Here is a 13,620-nt window from a genome sequence, read left to right on the forward strand (position 1 = left end):
ACTGTATATGTTTCAAATGAAATGTATATTGACAACAATAAACTCATATAAAATGCGTTGCGTCAGTCTGTTGTTTGACAGCATTTTTTTCTGAATTGATGCCTAAATGGTTTCAAGTTACCCGGTTCGAATCCCATTCAGGCCCCTTGCTGAAATCACTACAATTCTCTTATTCCCCGACTGAGCGGTCTTGAATAAGCGCACAGTTGGTGACAACAACGGGTTAAATGGGTTGAGAGATATGAAGACTAGTGAGGTGAAAAGGCACGCAAGGTCCCTTTCCACACGTGTTTTACACGGATAAGCCGTGTTTGTGTGCGGTTTACGGCGGACTAATGGGGCCCAATCAAAAGGACCTCCTATCACACAGTCTGACCGCTAAGATAAGTGCTAGTGAAGGCTGCATAGTTTCCGTTGCACGAGCCCACTGGCAGTGTGCGAATTAAATCACGGTGTGCGGGGGAGCCCAGGGATTAAAGCAACAAACAAAAAATCTCCTGATGGAAAAAAAAAATCAGGCCAAATCGGGGCCGGTGGCTTTCCGTGCGCAAAGCGCGCGTGCGATTTTCCGTTCTACGTTCTAATGCTTTGACTTTTCTTTCGAAAAATGTGAACACATTTCCGCGTTGTCGAAAATCAATGACACATCGCTAGTCAACTAACACGGCTTGTTTTGTGAGCCTGCTAACAATGTAAAGTAGTGTTCTAGTTAACTAGGTAACAATGTAAAGTAGTGTTATAGTTAACTAGGTAGCAGTCCAATCCATTTCGCTGCTGTATTTTGGCTTGACTAGCGAGTTTGTGTTGTGATTCTCAACAACGTTGAAACGTAGTTTCACCCTTTTCAATAGTTTTGAATAATAAATGTGTGGACTGACGATGTAGCGCAGCCTAACTTATTCTAATAATTATTTAACATAGTTTCATTCTGATAATTATTCCCCCTCCTCCCAGACTTACATGGTCACATTATTATTGGATTGGTTGTTTGCGTGCCGGGTGAAGTTAGCTAAACATTTAACCTGCTAGCTAGCAAGAGAAACATAATGTCACTCTCCAAAGGTCTAAAGAGGAAAGTTGAAGGTGAAAACAGGGCATTTAAAGAGGAATGGACAGCGAACTATGCGTTCATCCTACCTGGTTTCATCAATGCAAAGCCGTTGTGAGACTCACATTTTCCGTGCTCACAATGAATGTTCCCTTCCACCATGCGAGTCGTCCTTTTCGTCAATGAATGTGATAAAGACGCACGAGAGGAATTGATTGGTGCATAAAAACCTTGAGAACTGCCGGACGTCCATAATAACTGCCGGACGTTAAAGTGACGTCCATAATAATAATAAATAATAATAATACATTAGACTTATAGCGCTTTTCTAGACACTCAAAGACGTCCATATCACCAGATAGCCAACAAATAGTGACCGATGGGAGATGCCAGTTTTCTCATTAAGTGAGATTTAATAGCCTAATATAATTTTTTCTATTTTTAATGAATGGCTCATTGTAATTATTATCCCTAGTAATGTAGCGTGTTTGCTCTGTCATTTCAAGAGCATATAGGCTAAGCGGATTCAGTTTTTTTTTTTTTTGCGCCGATTTAGTTGTCAATGTTTTTCATAAAATTAAACTGCATTTGCTTTGTTACTGTTCACATGTGTGGTGCAGTCACATAGCCTATAAGTAAACATTAAGTTTGAATTATTTACTGAGCTGGCGTTACTTTTTTCAAACCACACACCGCATGTCGGCTATTTCAGCACCACGCGTTGTCCACTTACTTATCACTATGAGGGGTTCAGCGTCAGTGCACCCCGCTCTGTTACTGTCAGGCATAGTTGTAGCCAATAAAGGCCTATATGTAGGCTATAATATATCATATACCTAATACCAACATCAAAATAGATTGTATGCCTCTACAAATCATATTACACCAGGTAAAATCCGTCACAACTTGGAATAAATCCATCGCAATTTGGAATATTTTAGAGCTCCCCCAAAATTTCACAAACCATGTTTCCAGGGGAGCTCATGTCACCACTAGGGGAGCTATAGCTCCCCGAGCTCCCCCTTATTTCGCACCCTGCCCACTGGCCGGTGATCACGGGGACGGAATCACCAGAGCATGAGACCAAATCGCTCATGATCATGCATGCGCTGTACACTCCTGTCATTGCCAGGGAAAAGACAATTATTTTTTCGAAAAAAAGTTGAACGTTGCTTTGATCGTGGAGGCCATTAATGTTTTCCCACAGACGTCGTTCCCACAGGTATCTCTTGAACGAACGTTGCAACTTGCACGCTCCGAAAGTGATTGGCCAATAGCACGCTAGTGTCAATGCCAAGCAGCCTGTGTGTAAGCAGAAGCTCTAAAATTAGGACTCACAACCGTGTCTAGCAGTAGGCTATATGTAAACAGGGCATATGTGGAGTTGGGTGAGAGAGAGAAGCACTTCATTTATATATGCTATTTAGCTGACGCTTTCGACTTAGTGAAAGCAGTGAGTGCATGTTTCAGTAGGCTATAGTCCCAGCGGGAATCGAACCCACAGCGTTGTCGGCTCCATGGTCTTCCAACTGAGGCACAAAAGGACCAATTTAAGTTTTGAACTTCATGTTGTATACATTGCAGCTAAGCTCACATGTTTATCCTGTGACTACCATCATACTGTGTTATTTGACAACAATATGGGTTATCACACTTACCTCTGATTCACTCTGCATTTTTCATTGTGAGAACAATTTGTCCATAAGTTGAAAAAGGGACATGTTCTTTATTCCTCATGACAGATAAAGTGCACATAGTGTATTCTAGCTCCATTAACTTACTTCAGGTGACTGAGTTTATACAGAGAACCGCTGGCACGAGAGGGGAGGACAGGGGAGGCTGGTGAAGGGGGAAATCGGAGGACAGGCTGACTGTAAGGTGTTCCAATCCATGGAATGGTATAAAACATGTGCTTGATGCTCATTGTGATGAAAAGAAACACCTGGTACACTCATTGAATAAGTCTAAATATTTCATATATATTGACAAAAACATCAAAGATCATGAAAGGCGATTGTGGTCCATCAGAGCCATCTCAACTGAGGTTGAACTACACTGAGGATTGCCCTGGAAAGTAATGCACAGACTTATGGCAAAGGTGTTGCTTTAGTCTTGACATTGATTGATGATTTTTGATTTTCAGTCTTCAGACAGGCAAGGTAGACGAGTAAACACGGTGCAGCAGCATTCAGTCACACTGCTGCATGCTCCTGGAACAAACTCCCTGAAGAAATCAAACAGGCCCACACCCTTAAAATATATAAATCTAAGCTAAAAACCTTAATGTTTTGCAGCAGTTATAATTAAACACAAACACTTCTATCAATGTCTTTTATCCATTAACTATTGTCTTATTAAATGTTTTATCTACCGGTATTTACTTCTTACATTTGCTTTTATTCATTGTAATTTTTATTTTCTTACTATCCTCCTCTTGCTGTATTTTTTAATAATGTATTTAAAGGACTTTGAATTACCCCTGTATATGTGCTATACAAATAAACTTGCCTTGCCTTGCCTTACACTGCCCTACCTGGCATTCATTTGATAGACACTAGGTGGCAGAATAGACTAACATCTACTGGAAAATGGCTGCAGTGAATCCAACTTTCTTCCCCGAGGTCCTTGCAAAGAGGAAGCCTTTCCCATCTGAAACAAAACAAAAGTAACTTAATTGCCCCTTCCTCCTCTCACACCCAAAATACATTTGTATTGTGTCTGATTTTGTGAGTCGTGATGTGAGTCATTATTTTGGCAAATAATAGACAGACATCTACATATTATGCAAAGCAATAGTGACTGGATTGTGGGGTCTTAAGACATGCTAATAATAATAAACCACAGGAACTGCAAGCATCTAGCGATTCCTTGGGAATAGAGAAACATATAATTATTGTTCTTTGTCTAAACTGAGAGTTGGCAGAAGTCAAGGATGCAAGCCCATCATTTCCATTGAGACTCTTTGAAACTGAAGCAGCAAATTATTATGTTGGGCCTTATGGGCTTGTGTGCATGCTGTTTAATTGTGGGCCTATAGCACATCCGCAGAAGTACCAACGTTGTCATGGACAGTTGATTTACAAACTCTGTCTTACAGAGGATAACCAGTCATGCATAGGAGCCAACGTTCTTCTCTGTGTTTCACTTGAGCAGTTATTATGTGCGTTTGAGTTATTCCCACAGACCGTTGTACTACTTTGCATGGCGAGAGCATTGTGCGAGCGTGGATGTGGTTGTTTATCTAATCTGGGCCTTGTCCTTGTAGAGTAGCAATTCCACTAGTAGCTACTTTGACATTATGATTATGCGTATCATATGAAACTGGGGCAAATTGATCATCAAATATTTGTATCTTTATAAATAGCTTGTGAATACTGTCAGGGATTGCTACATCCATTTGTACATTTAAATGATTGAATTGAATATAACTTTATTGTCCACCAAGGTGGAAAATTGTCTTCGGCTCACCAAACAGAACAATCAACACAAGAAGCCAGAAGGCAACCAGCACAACATAAAACACAAACAGGCATAGACAGGGTTGCACATTAGAAACACATCAAAACAGTTCATGTTTGTGGCTTCCATCTGGTTGGTCACTTTGCAGAATGTTGTACAGCCATTAATTCTTGAAGAATTTAACTGCGTCATGAGCTTAGTTCAACAATCTGACATCATCAGAATACTAAATTGGAGGGAATTTGAGAGCGGCTACATTTCTCCAGCTTCTGCTCACCTTCTTATTCCTACCAAAAAAAGTGGTAAATGGACTGCACTTACAGTATATAGCGCCTTTATCCAAAGTGCTTTACAATCGCCTCTCATTCACACACACACCAATGGCAGCATGATACCATGCAAGGCGCCGGCCCGCTGATTGGGATTCGGTGATTGGGGTTCGGTGTCTTGCCCAAGGACACCTCGACACATGGACAGCAGGAGCCGAGGATCGAACCGCCAACCTTGCGATCATTAGGCGCCGGCTCTACCTCGGCTCGACCTCCTGAGCCACAATCACAAATTTCCGCTTTAATCAAGATTCATTTTGAATCAATGTCTCCAGAGGCAGACATAATCAGTGGCATAACAATAAAATATGTTTTGAAATATCCTCAGAGATTGACTTCTTATTGTCATCTTATAGTTAAAGATAGCCACCCCGCTGTCTGATAAAGTATAAAGTGATGAGTTAAGAATGTAGAACTTGTGCACTCCTCTGTGATTTCAGGTCATATTCAGGTATAGGTCATTATTGGACTGTTGCCGTCTTACATGAGGACCTGTCTCAGCCTACCAAGACATGGATCTTATAGAACATCCCAAAAACACAAACTGAATTTGACGAGAGTGCTTTTAGCTGTGCTGCCCCACCATCATGGAAAATGTTACTATACTGGACTATTTTATTTCGATTGATGATTTTAAATCCCAGATTGAAGGGCTGTTGAACATGGAGTGCACATGCTGTTAACCCATCTTTTTAACCCATCATCACTAGGAAGCCAACTCTTTTCATTTAAAAATGAACGGTGTTTGACACTGTTTTTACCAAGCAATGGTTTTTACCAAGCAATGTCTATACTATATGTTACATACTGTGTTGTGTCTTTTGTATCTTGTGTGAGCTGCTTTCTTGGCCAGAGCTCACTTGCAAAAAAGGTTGATTAAATAAATAAAACAAATCTAATTAAGGAAAGAAATGATTGAAAGAGCATGGAGGATTATGCTATGAATTATTCATATGTGTGTATACATAGGAAAACCCTGACCTTTAGCCCAATAGATGATTGCATTAAATAAAGGCCATCACACTAGGAGACCTTCTTGGACTAAAAGTACCTGAATCTAAATACAGCTGAAGCGGTTAAATGAGGTCAATGCAATAGTGAAGCAAAACAATTATGAAGAGTACATAATTATGTACACACATGTACATGTGTGTACACACACACACACACACATTACATTACATTTGTCTAACGTAAGTGAATCATCTGTAGATCTACAGTATCATCATAACGAAACAATCTATGAACCAACTGCAGTCTAGCGTATAGTAGAGGAAGTGTAGAGAGGGGGAGTGGGGGGTACAGAGGGGTAGTGGGGGTACAGAGGGGTAGTGGGGGTACAGAGGGGTAGTGGGGGGTACAGAGGGGTAGTGGGGGTACAGAGGGGTAGTGGGGGTACAGAGGGGTAGTGGAGGGTACAGAGGGGTAGTGGGGGTACAGAGGGGTAGTGGGGGGGTACAGAGGGGTAGTGGGGGGTACAGAGGGGTAGTGGGGGGTACAGAGGGGTAGTGGAGGGTACAGAGGGGTAGTGGGGGGTACAGAGGGGTAGTGGGGGGTACAGAGGGGTAGTGGGGGGTACAGAGGGGTAGTGGGGGGTACAGAGGGGTAGTGGGGGGGGTACAGAGGGGTAGTGGGGGTACAGAGGGGTAGTGGGGGTACAGAGGGGTAGTGGGGGGGTACAGAGGAGTAGTGGGGGGGGTACAGAGGGGTAGTGGGGGTACAGAGGGGTAGTGGGGGGTACAGAGGGGTAGTGGGGGGTACAGAGGGGTAGTGGGGGTACAGAGGGGTAGTGGGGGTACAGAGGGGTAGTGGGGGTACAGAGGGGTAGTGGGGGTACAGAGGGGTAGTGGGGGGGTACAGAGGGGTAGTGGGGGTACAGAGGAGTAGTGGGGGGGTACAGAGGGGTAGTGGGGGTACAGAGGGGTAGTGGGGGGTACAGAGGGGTACAGAGGGGTAGTGGGGGGTACAGAGGGGTACAGAGGGGTAGTGGGGGTACAGAGGGGTAGTGGGGGTACAGAGGGGTAGTGGGGGGGGGTACAGAGGGGTAGTGGGGGTACAGAGGGGTAGTGGGGGGGTACAGAGGGGTAGTGGGGGTACAGAGGAGTAGTGGGGGGGTACAGAGGGGTAGTGGGGGTACAGAGGGGTAGTGGGGGGTACAGAGGGGTACAGAGGGGTAGTGGGGGGTACAGAGGGGTACAGAGGGGTAGTGGGGGTACAGAGGGGTAGTGGGGGTACAGAGGGGTAGTGGGGGTACAGAGGGGTAGTGGGGGTACAGAGGGGTAGTGGGGGTACAGAGGGGTAGTGGAGGGTACAGAGGGGTAGTGGGGGGTACAGAGGGGTAGTGGGGGTACAGAGGGGTAGTGGGGGGTACAGAGGGGTAGTGGGGGTACAGAGGGGTAGTGGGGGTACAGAGGGGTAGTGGGGGTACAGAGGGGTAGTGGGGGGGGGTACAGAGGGGTAGTGGGGGTACAGAGGGGTAGTGGGGGTACAGAGGGGTAGTGGGGGGGGGTACAGAGGGGTAGTGGGGGGGTACAGAGGGGTAGTGGGGGGTACAGAGGGGTAGTGGGGGTACAGAGGGGTAGTGGGGGGGTACAGAGGGGTAGTGGGGGGTACAGAGGGGTAGTGGGGGTACAGAGGGGTAGTGGGGGTACAGAGGGGTAGTGGGGGGTACAGAGGGGTAGTGGGGGGGGTACAGAGGGGTAGTGGGGGGTACAGAGGGGTAGTGGGGGGGGTACAGAGGGGTAGTGGGGGGTACAGAGGGGTAGTGGGGGGGGGTACAGAGGGGTAGTGGGGGTACAGAGGGGTAGTGGGGGTACAGAGGGGTAGTGGGGGTACAGAGGGGTAGTGGGGGGTACAGAGGGGTAGTGGGGGGTACAGAGGGGTAGTGGGGGGGGGTACAGAGGGGTAGTGGGGGGTACAGAGGGGTAGTGGGGGGTACAGAGGGGTAGTGGGGGGGGTACAGAGGGGTAGTGGGGGGTACAGAGGGGTAGTGGGGGGGGGTACAGAGGGGTAGTGGGGGTACAGAGGGGTAGTGGGGGGTACAGAGGGGTAGTGGGGGGGGTACAGAGGGGTAGTGGGGGGTACAGAGGGGTAGTGGGGGTACAGAGGGGTAGTGGGTGGTACATAGGGGTAGTGGGGGGTACAGAGGGGTAGTGGGGGTACAGAGGGGTAGTGGGGGTACAGAGGGGTAGTGGTGGGTACAGAGGGGTAGTGGGGGGGTACAGAGGGGTAGTGGGGGTACAGAGGGGTAGTGGGGGGGGTACAGAGGGGTAGTGGGGGGTACAGAGGGGTAGTGGGGGGGGTACAGAGGGGTAGTGGGGGGTACAGAGGGGTAGTGGGGGTACAGAGGGGTAGTGGGTGGTACATAGGGGTAGTGGGGGGAGGTGAAGAGGTTCCTCACTTTGAACAGATGATGAATCATATTTTAGTGGCGGAAAAGGAAAATAAATATAGAAATGGGTGCCCTTAGAATATGAACTGACGCAGATGACTCAATCTCTGCCTCATCCATGACAGCACATCTAAGTAAACAGACTGTGGTTTGGATAATAGAATGTGTCTGTGAGCCATTTGTTGGACTTGATTTGATAACAATGTCTCCCTTTTCATTTGTGACACATCAACACCACAGAGAGAGATGGCTTATTTGTTAACCAGTATGACTTCATCACTGTTTGTTTCAAGTTTCAAGTTTATTGTTACGTCACATGACACAAGTGTAAGAGAATAAAATTCTTAGGCTTCGGTTCCTGACATTGCAGCACAAGACAATAAGGCAATAGGCATAATTCAAAAGAAAAAGTGACAATAGTACAAGACATAAGTGACAAATAAGACAGGCTACAATTAGCGGTATCCAGACAATTTGCAGACAATAAGGCACTAGGCATAATTCAATAAAAAAGTGTCAATAGTACAGGACATGAGTGACAGTAGTAAAGTGACTGTGAGCTTAAGGTTTAGGTCGTTTGTATGCATGGGATGTGCTTGGGGATGATAGTCAATTGTCTCCAGTAGGCTTGTTCATGAGCCTGATTGCCTGGGGGAAGTAGCTGTTGGTTAGCCTCTGAGTTTTGGCTCTGGTTTAATGTCATATGCAAATGTGGCATCATTATATTACTACATGTAGAGCTTGCTTCGAGTCTGTTATATTTTTTGGTACACTTTCTCCACAAATGAAGCCACTCTAGTGGAAAGAATGGAATGAACAAGCCATAATTGTCTCGAGTCTAGACGGTGACATACACCTAACAATAACAAAAGGATCTTCATGGTTTGCACATGGCCTGAAAAGCCTCAGGGATAAGCAGCCTCTGGGGAGGATGGATCAGATTGATAATGCTTGATCATTTACTGTATGTGCCTGATCCTACAAGTGAGTCCAAGTGTAACCTTTTAGTAGCTAGCTGGATGCATGTGTGATCTTCAGAGAAACCAGATGTTATGGTTAAGTACATTCCAATGTTCCAGTTCCAGACACAAACGGCGACAGTAGCCTACCCTAGAGGTTAGAGAGGCCAGCTAGCAATTGGAAGGTTGCTGGTTCGATCCCCGCCTCGGGAGGGAGCTGCTGGTGACTGGAGGGTTGCTGGCACCATATCTAAGGATGCTTACCACTGCCATTGTGCCCTTAACCCTTGTGTGGTGTTCGGGTCAACCGGACCCGTTTTACATTTTTACTTGGTGAGAAATGGTACAAGAATACATTTGATCAATATGAAACTCCATGGCCTTGGCTTATTTTCTATGAAAAACATGTAAAAGTGAAGAAAAAAAAATGTTTTACACATCCTACAATACCCCAACACATTTATGTCCTTGATAAGATCTTCGGGTCATTTAGGCCCGATGCACAGAGACACACAGAAACATACACACACTCACACTGACACTCACTCACTCACTCACACACCTCTGCTCTAGCTTTCCCGTGCCAAGAAGCCATCTGCTCTCGCACTTTTTACCCTTTGAAGTGCAACATTGTAAACATTTTTACATTTTCTTGCACTGTACAGAACGTATGCAGCAACTGCAAAAAGTACATTTGAGGTACACACACTGTCACATTCTGTGCTTCATGTGTTGTGTAGACAGGCATACCCATGCACACACAATTGTAGCCAGTGGTATTTCAGAATTATTTGGGATTTTTCAGACATAATACTGTATTTCGACAGTGACAGTGAAAACAGTGTACATTCCGTTCGTGTTTTGTGATTCAGCATTTGCAGACATTTTTTAAAGATGTATTTCATAGCTAATCTTAGTTTGGTTCTTTCATTTCTATTCTTGTTCATCAACTGTATTTTCTTTACAGCTTTGATTATAATTAGATAAATGTGAAATTCAATTGAGAATATAAATTCAAAATAATAAACAGCAATGAAAACATTGTTTCATTAACATTTTTCCTAGATAAGTATGATTTATGACACCCAGGTCTTTATTATAGTGGATTTTGCATTTTCAAAGTTAGGGGCATCATGTGCGTAAAAACGCTTCTACTCATCATGCTGTCGTTCGGCCCCACCTATTCCCAGGGGTCTGACACGTTGTGGGTTGTTACTAAGCATCCTCTGCTCCAGCCTCTCCAAAGGGCAGCCCCCTAGATCCACTAGAACAAAAGATATGCACTTTTGAATGTGTACACAGTACCTATTGTGCATTATTGGGTACAGTACCTGTTTGTGCCCTTTAATATTATGGGCTATTTTGGGGCTTTCTTGCGCCCTGAGTATACCCCCTTGTATGGGTCACCCTTGGGACTAGGAGCACCGTGTCAAGACAAGTGCTTTTAAAACCCCAATGATGTCCCGGGTCAACTGGACCCGAACACTACGAAAGGGTCCAAAAAGTGAACATCACACAAGGGTTAAGCAAGGCACTTAACCGCTAATTGCTCCAGGGGCGCTGACTATATGGCTGACGCTGTGCCTAGAGAAAAAAAATGTACAATGACAAAAAGGGTAAATCTAATCTAATCAACATGCCAATGCAAGTCGTTATAAATCCAAGCAGGAGGTCATCACATTACAAAAGCTCCTTCCACATGTGTATGTGATGGCTGGGACAAAGAGAGAAAGTCGGCTTCAAACGTGCAAGCCACAAGCTTGACTTGCATTCAAATAGCCTATATCTGAAGCAGTACAAAAAATACCCTAGGCCTGTTATGAGGCAATAACACCAAGGGCAAATAGTCACTGTGTTTTCACTGTGTCTTTGAAGAGAATTGCTTTCAAGATAAAAGGAGAAAAAAAAACGCGATGTAAACCTCATCTAGCCAAATAGGTTAGTTATTCCTACGGACTCATAACAAATTCTATTTGATCGCTGTCTCTCTCTGGCACGTGATAGGTAGTATTACATTGTATTATAGAACACGTTTAATTTGATTAGTCAACAACTCAAACCACATAGGAGAGTGTAACGACGCCCCGCCTTTATAAACTACCCCTCTGGTTCAGCCCGTCGGGAGGGAGACCACCAGTCCGCCACACGCGCCAACCGTTCCGTTCGTGCGTCTCTTGCGCTGGCGAGTAGTTCGGTGCCAGAGCGCACGGCGACACCACTCTTTTCCAACAGTGCTTTTATGACAAGTGGCGGGTTCCTATTGCAGTGGAGATCTCTATTTCAGTTTCCTTGGACATATCAGGGCGTTGTAGACAGGGAGGCATACATATCAAGTTGTTTCTAAAGGTAAGGTTTTTCTTGAATGCTGTCTTTGTCTTTTTATTGACACATCTATTATCTCATGGATTTACTCTCATCCCATGGACTTTTGTCTGTTTGTAGGCTATGGTACAAGTCGACTCGACACCATAAGACATCATATTAATTGTTCACTATAAATAAATAAATCAATATTGTATTTTTGGACGCAATTTTGTATTGACAAAGAGTTTGCCATGTTGTATTGAATGTATTCTCAAGTACAGTGCCTACTGACCAAGTATTATCTTGTTTACCTGCTGTACCTGTACATTGAATTTATTTGTGCATAAACTTTAGTTTATGCTGTGTACCTTATACTATTGGAATACTACATTTGCTTGCAGCTGACATGAAACCATCAGCAATGGTAACCATGGTAATTATCCTCATATGAAGCATTATAGTAGCCTAGCCTTATACTCTATAATGTATGTGATCATGTATGTGATAACCCAGTTCCCGCCTCATTATACTGAACCTTTTCCTTCATAAGAGTTTATATGTTCAAGCTTAGTGAATGCATCTGATATTAATACATTTATAAGGCTTTATTTGGCTGCAATTAATAAGAGGGAGCTACTAATGGCGTTTCCCCATAACATATTCTTAATAGCATTTCATTACATGAGTTGCATCTCTTCTCATTAGACTTATAATTGGCTGGAGATTAAATGACATTGCCCACCTAAAACCTGCTGCACTCAATTATGAAGACATCAAGTGTTTTTGAAAAACACTTTTGAATTGTATTCTGACCGCTATTTTTCAATCCTCTTGTCCTTGAACATTATTATCCAATCAGAGATCATCAGAATGCTACAGTATGTGTGTGTAGAGAGGTAATACTGGCAGGTATTTAGGCAGTTTTGCTTGAGCTGTGTCCTGCACAGAGTTCTTGAACTTTGTATCACAGGGATATATATACATGTATATATAATTCTCCAGCTGTTGATGTAAGTGTTTAAAGAGAACATGATCTTCCTAGGGTTTAGCCAAGGATGACCCTCCTGAGCAGATTAAATACTAAAGTATTTTGTTTAAACACACACACATGCGTGCACACACACACACACACACATGCGTGCACACACACACACACACACACACACACACACACACACACACACACACACACACACACACACACACACACACACACAGGGATTGGACTCTTAAATTAATGATAAAGCCATTCATTCTTGAAGAATATAACTTTACCTCATGAGCTAAATTCAACTGTCTTACCCCATCAAAACTCAAAATGATTTTACTCAAAACATGGTTAAAAACTATCGTTTTGATCTCATGGATGGTCAGTCCTTGCATACATAGCTGTGTCTATGAATTGGAGCGTGGTTACATTTCGCCAGCTCCATCCCTCAGCTGTTGACCCAAAAAAGCAGCGGGTCGGGGTAACCGTTTTGTTGTTATTTAAATCCCTGATTGCTCACTCAAATTCAAGCAATTACAGTTACCTACCATCATGGATGGCTACATGACTTAGGGGTTAGGGTATTTTCTATATATTTTTTTTTTTAAAGCTGCTGTTGATTTCCCATGTGGATTTGCACGTGATTGCACTTGATTTACAGTAATTAAACCTACCCCCTGAAGTAAACTGATATGAGTTCTTATGATAAGTGGATGGAGCAGAGACAGTATAACCTTTTTCTTTGAAAATGACTTCTCTCAAAGTTTCTCTTTGCCTTAAAGGAGAGGATAAATCAATCACACAGGATGATGAAAAAGAGCCAAAGTCAATAGTCATTCCTTCAGTTAAATATTTGTGGAGAAATTGCTGCTTTTTGAAGCACACACCACTCACCAAGGAAATGGGCCTCGTTGATTTATTGAGGTTTCAATTATATGCAATTAATTACCCATCAATACCCTCCTAAAGAATCAATAAGGACCAGTAAACAGTGAGCCTCTATGTGTGTCTGTGCTCTGGCTCTTCTGGTGATAACACATCATTAAAAGGTTTAACTAGGAGGACTTTTCCCCAACCAGGCCACAGTCAGGTCATAGTCAAGATAACTGACCCCCCACCCCTCTATGTCCACAGATTTCACC

This window comes from Nansenia antarctica (genome assembly GCF_963989245.1).
Source record: "Nansenia antarctica genome assembly, chromosome: 4".
Lineage (NCBI taxonomy): Eukaryota > Metazoa > Chordata > Actinopteri > Argentiniformes > Microstomatidae > Nansenia > Nansenia antarctica.